General features: G+C 48.4%; 1 long non-coding RNA gene across 1 annotated transcript; it reads left to right on the forward strand.

Moving 5' to 3' along the window:
- Window positions 1-1,666: 1,666 nt before the first annotated feature.
- Window positions 1,667-7,451, forward strand: LOC121101232. Its single transcript, XR_005833196.1, has 3 exons — window positions 1,667-1,844; window positions 2,747-2,979; window positions 7,281-7,451. It is a non-coding gene; the product is annotated as an uncharacterized LOC121101232 (long non-coding RNA).
- The last annotated feature ends 1,218 nt before the right edge of the window (window positions 7,452-8,669 follow it).

Here is an 8,669-nt window from a genome sequence, read left to right on the forward strand (position 1 = left end):
CTGGAGGAAAACTGGTCCAAGGAGACCCAGACCTAAACAAAGCTAAGAGGTTTTTTTTTTTTTTTCTGTTTGTCTGTTTGTTTGCTTTTGAATCTGTGTGTTGCACGTAACATGGATTGGCATATTTAGATTCCTTTCAGCAAACTGGCCAATCTTGTTAGTGGTGATGCTAATTTGAAAAATAAAACAACTTTTAAAAATTTTTAAAAAAATTTTTAAAAATTCACTTTAATGATTTGAATATCATTTTAATGTTGTTATATTAATTTTATATGTTACGGCTCCAGTGAAAGTCATTGTCCCATTTTTAATTTGATCATCTTATTCACAAACACAGCTTTTAAAAACATTGAGAGTCATGTAATTGATAAAAATATTCTCTTTAAAATTCCCTGGTGGGGGTGGCAGGGGTGGGGTGCCGGTGGAGAGGGAAAGTTTTCTTACATTATCTTGGTTAGAGGGCAAGTACTTTCTTTTATTCATCTTTGGATTGGCAGAACCCACTTAGCATAGTGACTGACATGCAAAATGTAAAAAGTAAAGGTTTGTGGGATAAGTGGAAGAACAAACTATGAAGATACAGCCTTAGGGCCGTAGGAAGGACAGTCCATACAAAACTGGAAGACCTCCATTTTGGCCTTGGCTCTATCACTCATTTGCTGTGTGACCTAGACAAGTGACTTAACCTCTCTGAGGCAGACTGCTGATGGTGAGGCAAAGCAGTAATAATACCCAAGGGTTGTCCTGCTCCCCTCACAAGACTGGCGTTGGGGTGCAAATGAAGTTGTGGACATGTTTTGTAAACCAGAATGATGATAAAAAATATATGTATATATAGGACTCTTTCACTGTTTTTTTTTTTTAAGATTTAATTTATTTATTTCACAGAGAGAGAGTAGGGGGAGGGGCATGCAGAGGGAGAGGGAGAAGCAGGCTCCCTGCATGATGTGGGGCTCGATCCCGGGACCGCCCGGGATCATGACCTGAGCCAAAGGCAGACGCTTCACCGACTGAGCCCCCCAGCTTTGCTGTTTCTTAAGTTTTTGGTCGGGTTGCCTATTCGTTTCTGAAAGGCCAACCAAGTTGGGAATAGCTGATATTCTCACTTAGGCCAGGCTGTATAATGACTTAAATAATGGTCAAAATATTAATATTATCATTTATTGAGCAAGTATTGTAAGCTAGATATTGTGCTAACCACATTGCATGATTTTTAATCTGCACAATGGCCCTGTAATGCAGGAATTGTTATTATTTTGCAGACGATAAAATGAGGGCTCAAGTCGCATCCATCATGTGATTGGTCTGACTCCAAAATTCATATTCTTTACATGATGCCATAATGCCCGTCACAGAGAGTTCTAGCCAGTGTAGAGGTCCAGTGTGATACAGGTTGCACTACCTAGCAGATTTCACTGGGTCCTCACCACAGGGACCCATACACAGGTAGCGTGTATTACGAGCACCCCCATTTTATAGATGACAACACTGAGGCACAGGTCTGGCCGATCCTAAAGCACGCTGTGTTTCTGCACAGTGCCGGAATCAGTGATGCTTTTGGTTATGGGATGCTACAGAAAGAGTAGGATTTACTTAACTCCCTATTGTCTGCAAAGACAGGAACTTCGTTGTAATGTGTAACATTCCTCTCCTGGCAGGTGACGTTTTTATCCTTAAGAAGAAGTCAAGGCATAGCGTGTGTTCCAGAAGAAGCCTTTCTGCACAATTACCTAACGGTAACTGTAGCAGGAATGCTCGCCCTCCGACTTTCATCCAGTCCTTCTGATTGGGGAAAAGGTTGGATCCGTGAGTCATCTTACCCCGGGAGCCACAGGAGCCGGGAGGTAGGCACAGACCTCCGTCCTGCCGTCCTGCCGGGTGCAGGCTCCTGGCGAGCCATCCGTTTGCAGGGGAGGGAGCCCCGGGGAGCGGGGCTGGGGTGGGGGTGGAGCTTTGCTTTACTCTGCCACGGTGCCGGCTTGGGTGAGGCAGGGGGAGAAGCAGTGGCCTCAGAGGCAGCGCCCCGCCCAGAAGGGACCGACCCTGCTCAGGGATTTAGGAGAGATCCTCCCATTTAGTGCTTGCCTTTTCTCATCCAGGTCTTTGGTCTTGCACGCACTGCGGGAAGCCTAAGCCCTGGTCTCTTTGTATAACCCCACAAATCCGGGAGCCTTTAATAAAATGAAGTTCAAAACAGCCCCCAGGGTTGATTCTCTGTCTGGCAAATTAAGTGCATGAAATCAGAGATCAATAGTCATGGAGCTCAGTCTGTAGAAAGTCTTGGCCACTCCAAGACTTTTGCCCCAGGCGTGCTCCGAGCATGACCGGTCCCGCCACCGAGCAAGGGGCCAGGAGCCCTGTGTTTCTCAGAGCGCTCCTGACATCGTGGCGTGCCAGAGCCCGCTTGCAGTGGCTTCTGAGAGCCAACTAGTAATTTATTATTACATTTCCAGGAATGTTTTGAGGCCACTGACATCACTGATAGAAATCAACCGGGGGGTATTTATATCACAAGCGGCCAAATGCCACAAATCTGGCCTCCCTCACCTTCTGGAAGGTTAAACACTTACCAAACCATCGCTGTCCCCATACCTTGTCGTTCTGTACTTTTTGCTACAAGACACTTTGTGAAATGTGCTGCTAAGTTTCATTCACTGAGCAGAGCTTCCTAAGACCTTCACTATGAATTGATCTCAAATTTGAAAATCTGCTTTGTAAGAACTCTGTTTTTTTTTCCTAAACCTAGAAGCCCTTTGCGTGGCTCTTATCTCTGAAACTTTAGGATTCAGAATGAATACCACCTTCTTGGGCCTGGAGGGCCTCCCCAGACAGACTCAGTTACTCCTCATTCGGAGTCCCTGCAGCCGCGGGCGTGAAGTTATGCACCTCATACAGCTCTTCGTAAACAGATCCTCCGTGCTTACGCGTTGTCCTGCTCTATTCTAGACGTTCACTCAATGCTCATAACTGCCCAAGAAGGTAAGTGCAATTATCAGGCCCATTTTGCAGGTGAAGAAACAGAGGCACCAAGTTTAAGTAACTTGTACGTGGTCACAAGCGTTTGGGCTTGCCTAGTCTGGCTCAGTCTTCTCTCAAGGCTCTTACTTGTTTCTGTGTCCGCCTCCCCTGTACATGGAACAGGTGTATGGTTTGTCTTCTTGTTTTGCATGTTTTGAGGCCACGGTCTGGGTCGCACTGATTTTGGGGTCTGTGCATACTTACCATGCTGTGTGCGCTTGACTTGCATGCGGTAGAGGGGTGGATGGCTCCGTGGTTTCTCGGCCCCCTCCTCCTTTTGCAAGTCCTTGCATGGAAGGACACTGAACAAGAGAATTGGGAGTGGAAGAGAGATGGCCCCGTTGGACTTGGCTGTGCCCCTCGAGGCAGCACCTCAGTCATCTCCCCAGACCCTCTGGCTCTGACAGCACGATTTTGTGGATCGCCGACTTGGAGCACAAGCCTCCAAGTTTCTTCGTAGGAAAGAAGGTCTCCAATGCAGCTGTTAGGGCTGAAGTTCTGGTGCTGTCAGAGCTGTGGCAGGCCCGTGATTTAGGGAGAGTCGGGCCAGCAAGGAACTGAGAGGGAAAGCTGTTTGCCAACAACAAGGTCCTCCCGTGGAGGACAGTCAGTGACTCCCTGCTGCGGGACAGACCCACAAGGAGGTCAGGTGGTTGGAAGGAGAGAGACAGGATTGGGAAGGAGGGCACCCCAGTCACTGGCAATATTGGGTTTGCTGGGCTGCGTGAAGAAGCAGAGCCCCCTTGCTTCCTCAAACGAATGGGCCTCCCGAGGTTAGGCCTTCGCACAAGTGGTCCCCTCCACCCAAACTGGTGGGACCAGCCTACTGATCGTCCAGGATCCTGCACACGTCGGTGTCTCTGGGAAGCCTTCTCTTTTCCCTGTGTTGTGGCTACCGAGTAGATCATCAGCGTCTTTGTGGAATCCATCAGAGAATCTGGGATGATTGCTGCTACAGCAGCACTCAGTAGTTGCTTGCCGAATACCCGAGCCAACGCCAAGGACTGGGGAGACCCTTCCTGTAATGGCCTAGAGGAGGCCACACTCTCTGCTCGCACAACTAGCTCAGCTGTCCACCTGGTGATGGCCCTGGGGACATGGCCACAGGTGCTGCTGGGAAAGCTTGTGCCCAGTGCCCTCCCCCACATCCTTTCCTGGCAGATGGTGACTGGGATTGTGGAAGTCCTGCTTGGCTCCAGTAGGGATGTGTGTGTGAGAGCGTGTGTGCGTGTCGGGGGATTGCTGACCCGTCCTTCCTGCTGATGTCCTGCCTCACCAGACAGCTCTCTGTATGTCACACGACAATGTCTGTGTATACACGGCCAGGCCAATGTTTGCCATCCAGCAAGTTGCAGAGAAGAGCCTATCCTCCAGAGCGCACCAAGCCCAAGTGAAGCATGCCGGTAGATGACCAATGATAAGCCCAGGAGCAAAGTTCTGGTCAATTTGATCTGTAATCAGGCAACATTCTTGCCACCTTCCCCCCCTGGAATCTCTCCAGGAGGCAGCGGTTGCCTCCCATGGCTCTGCCGGGGCAGCCTGGGGGTGCAGATCAGGAAGGAGTCCCGGATGACACAGCGTGTACACTGCTTGGCTTATTGTTGGGCTTGGTAATAGCAACCACCTGGTGCTGCGGAGCCCATGCCATGCCTGGAGGCCTTGGGTCCTGTTCTTATCCAGCAAGATCTGTGACTACAGCCAGGCTGAGAGTGACATGGCCTGCTTAGTAACGCTCGATATCCTCTTACGGGATTCTCTGACTCAGAACTCACAGACAGGATGTGATCTCAGCCCGTCGCAAATCTTCATGCCCGTGGGCATGGCCGTGTGCTTCCTCCAGTTTTAACTGGGGTGGAAAGAAATAGTAAGCATGTGTGTGTAGGAGACCAAGAGGAATTTCTCAGGGAGGGTCTTGGGGAGCCCTGGGGAGCTCCAGTTTCTTCTTTCCCACTGCTTGCCCTGTCGTCCAGCCCTTGGTACTTTATGCAGGGGTGGCCACCAGCAGGCACCTGGCTGGCCTCCCTTCCTTTAGTCCCTCAACCTCAACACTTCATCTGCGCATGTGCCAGAGCCTCTGTACTCAAGCACCGTTTCATCGCCTCCAGCGCTTTCTTCAAACCAAGCCCTCCGTTCCATACCTCCTAGCATTCCTCTCTTGCTTCTCCGCTGCCGGCCTGTCAGTTTTCTTGTGGTTGAAATCATCTATCCTGTTAGTTCCTCCAACTAAGACTCGAAGTTTATCCTTACTGGAACAGCCTGTGTGCTGTACAAAGACCTTCCGGGAAGTCTCCCAGCCATCATGGTCGACACTATCACCATTGTTATGTAGCCCCTCCATCATCAGGCACCGGGCTAAGGACTTTACAGGAATGATTTCGTCTTCAGAATCATCCTACGAGGTACGCACTATTATGACACCCCCTTTACACACGGGACAACGAAGGCTCAAAGAGATGAGATGATCTGTCAAAGGCCTCAGGGTATTAAGTTTACACCAGATCAGGGATTTGAGCTTAGACTGTCTGATGTCAAACCCAGAGCTCCTAACGATGATATGACACAGTCTCCCTAATCAACCTTGTGCGTTTCTTACATTGAATCTCTTCAGGGTTTAGCTTAGGCTCCATCCTTAGGCACTTGGATTATTAGAGATGAGGAGAGGGTTTTTTTTAAAGATTTATTCATTCATCAGAGAGACAGAGAGAGAAAGAGAGAGTGAGCAGGGGGAGGGGCAGAGGGGAGGAAGAGGGAGAATCTTAAGCAGAGTCCCTGAGCACAGAGCCCGACATGGGGCTTGATCTCACAACCCTGAGATCACGACCTGAGATGATATCAAGAGTTGGAGGCTTAACTGACTGAGCCACCCAAGTGCCCCAACGAGGAGAGATTTTTGAGATCAGATGGTACAGAACAATTTTTAATTTTTTAATTTAATTTTTTTTTTAGTAGTTGAGAATCAGAGGGACAAAGAGACTTGTCTAAGTGGGTTAATGGAGGAAACAGGCTCTGACTGACTGAGCCTCCGGACCCATCGCACAACCCAGTTCTTGTACTAGTAGAGCAGGTGTCATTCCTTTGTGGTCTTGAAAATTTGTTCTTCACCCGCTTCAAAGTGATAGAGTCTGCCTTTTCATTTACAGTATTCGTCCTTTAAGGATAGAGGTCATGGTTTCTACTTTAAAAATATGTTTCAGTTTTACGTAAGAAGTTGAAAGTTAAGTCTTAAAGGAAAGCAAGCAAGCAAGCAATCTGTTTGGTTGAGAAAGGACACAAGTGTTTACATGGTGGTCACTGGATGGAAAATGCAGGTGAGGCTGGTAGGGCCTGGCGCATAGCAAACACTTGGTAAGTACTTGTCAAGCGAGTGAGTGAATGAATTAAATCATGTCAAGGACTGGAGTTGAATTTGGTCTGAGTGGTGGTGGTGGTGGGGGGTGTGTTTCCAGGAATATGGATGAAGTTTTGCAACAAAGGACAAATAACTAGCTTTGAATGCTGCCGACAAGCTGGTCTTTAAAGAAAATTGCAACACATGTGTATGAAGAGATGAGTCAGTGGAGAAGAGTTATAGAACCTGACAGGCACGGTGAAGAGATCAGCGGTGGTCTCAGATTGCTCAGTGAACGTGCTGAGCATCTGTGCAGCAACCCCAGGACCGTCTCTGCCTATGGGCCAGGCACATGTGCCTCTGTGTCACATGGTGGCCTCTCGTGTTTGGCATTGTTCATCCAAGGGCTCTGAAAGATGTGATTCCTGCAACAGGTCAAGTGCTGGGGGTTTTAAGCATGCTGGTGTATAGTGTTATCCAGCTCAGTGCTTCTCAAACTTTTATGAGCATATGAGTCACTTGAGCATCTTTTTAAAAGACTGACCCTAATTTAATAGGTCTTGGGTGGAGCCTAAGATTCTGACGTATTTCTGACGAGCTATCAGGCGATGTGAAGGCTGCTGGTCTGAGCAGCCATACTTCGAGTCACACGGTTCTAGATGCAGCGGTTCAGGAAGCACGGGAGGATAGTGTTCTGTTCACAGCACCCTCCTCTGATCAAGGATCGCCCCTCCATGGGTCAGCTCTCCAACAACAGGCCAGCCTCCCTCTCGGCTGGGTATGATCCTTCCCTGGGGACTCTGGATCGGGGGGCCATGGGGTTATTATGGGAACAAAATCCAGGAAGCGTTAAAACTCCTGCTTCCTAGGGATGTGCACCAAACATCTACCCAAGGAAGACCTTAGTTACTCAGAGATTCATGTTTATTTCTAGGGCCTGGTGCATCGGAGATGATCCCCAAATGCCAAATGAAAGAACAAAGGAATTGGGAGGAGCCTTTCGACAAAGAATCTGCTGTCACACTACATCTTATTAAAAATAACTCAATGACAGGATTAAGAACTAAGCCAGAAGATCACCTAAGTAAGCAAAAAGGGATGTCCTAACGACCATACGTTAACTCCTGGGCATATGACCTATGCGGGCATCCTGTGTCCTCACTCAGAGCCTATTTGTGCTTTTATGTTTGTAAAAGAGAGTGAAATAGTTTATTATCAAGATAAACAGAGTGATGTGGCATCTCACCTTTTGTACGATTTCACAGTCTGCTATTCGCTTAAAAATAGCTTTATTAAGATATAATTCACATATCATAAAGCTTCCCCTTCCCAAGTGTTATTTGTACTTATCTTACCACCGATTTTCCAAAGCCCAGATGTCTGTAATAGATGAGAAAAGGCAATTGAACACGAGGCAGGATAGGCAGGCGAGGGAAAAGATCGAGCTCATGGCAAGAGAGAAGACAGAAATAATACTAAAAGAAGCACAGAGAAGTCTTAAGAAAGCCCAGTAATCTGGAACTGTTTAGTTCAGTGGAAACCCCTTTCTAATGTGCTTCAAAATGTCCCAAGAGGATGACTGTATACAGTCCGGTAAATAATGGATGTTCCCGGTGATGTCCTTGGGAAACCCTGAGTTACACTCCTGTCCTCTGCTTAAAACGGCAGACATGTCTGTGATCCATTAACCCGCTTTCATGACAGTGGTAATAGTAATATATTTTTATAAGTTTTGGGTGCTTTAGGCGTAAGTCCTCAGCTCTGTCCACAATGAGTCGGTCCACGGGGCTTTCAGAGAGTTGATATTTTACGGTGTGGGGGAAGAGATGTGACCAGAAGGGCCGTCACACGCACTGGGCCCTGTGGGCTTGTGGGAGGGAGTTTGCACCATCACTGTGTGCGTGAGCAAGGATGCCCAGGCTTCTGTGGCATGCCTTCTCCCCTGATGATCCCCTGCCCTGCCCTTTCTGGATCTGGCTGTCTCCTGAGACCCTCCTGACCATAAAACTGAAGCCTTTCTGGGTGAGAATTAGAACGGTCCCGGCTCTGAGCTGCAAGGTGAACACTGGAAGGTATTCTCTCCAGTTTTCCTTTGGTTTAAAAATCTGAAACTCACCTGCTGCCCTGCGCCTTCCCCAGCCGTGACGGGGCGCAGACGTGGGCACGCAATGCCAGGGTGCCACTGTTCAGGCTCCCTTACTCTGATTGTGCAATGCATTTTCTGGTCTTCTGAGGGTCTGCACCCTTATACCATGAGACAGACTGCTTTCTGACCCTTAATTTCCTCACCCGTATCATGGGGATGAGAGGACCTGCCCTGGGC

This window comes from Ursus maritimus, unplaced genomic scaffold (genome assembly GCF_017311325.1).
Source record: "Ursus maritimus isolate PB19 unplaced genomic scaffold, ASM1731132v1 scaffold_7, whole genome shotgun sequence".
Taxonomy (NCBI): Eukaryota; Metazoa; Chordata; class Mammalia; order Carnivora; family Ursidae; genus Ursus; species Ursus maritimus.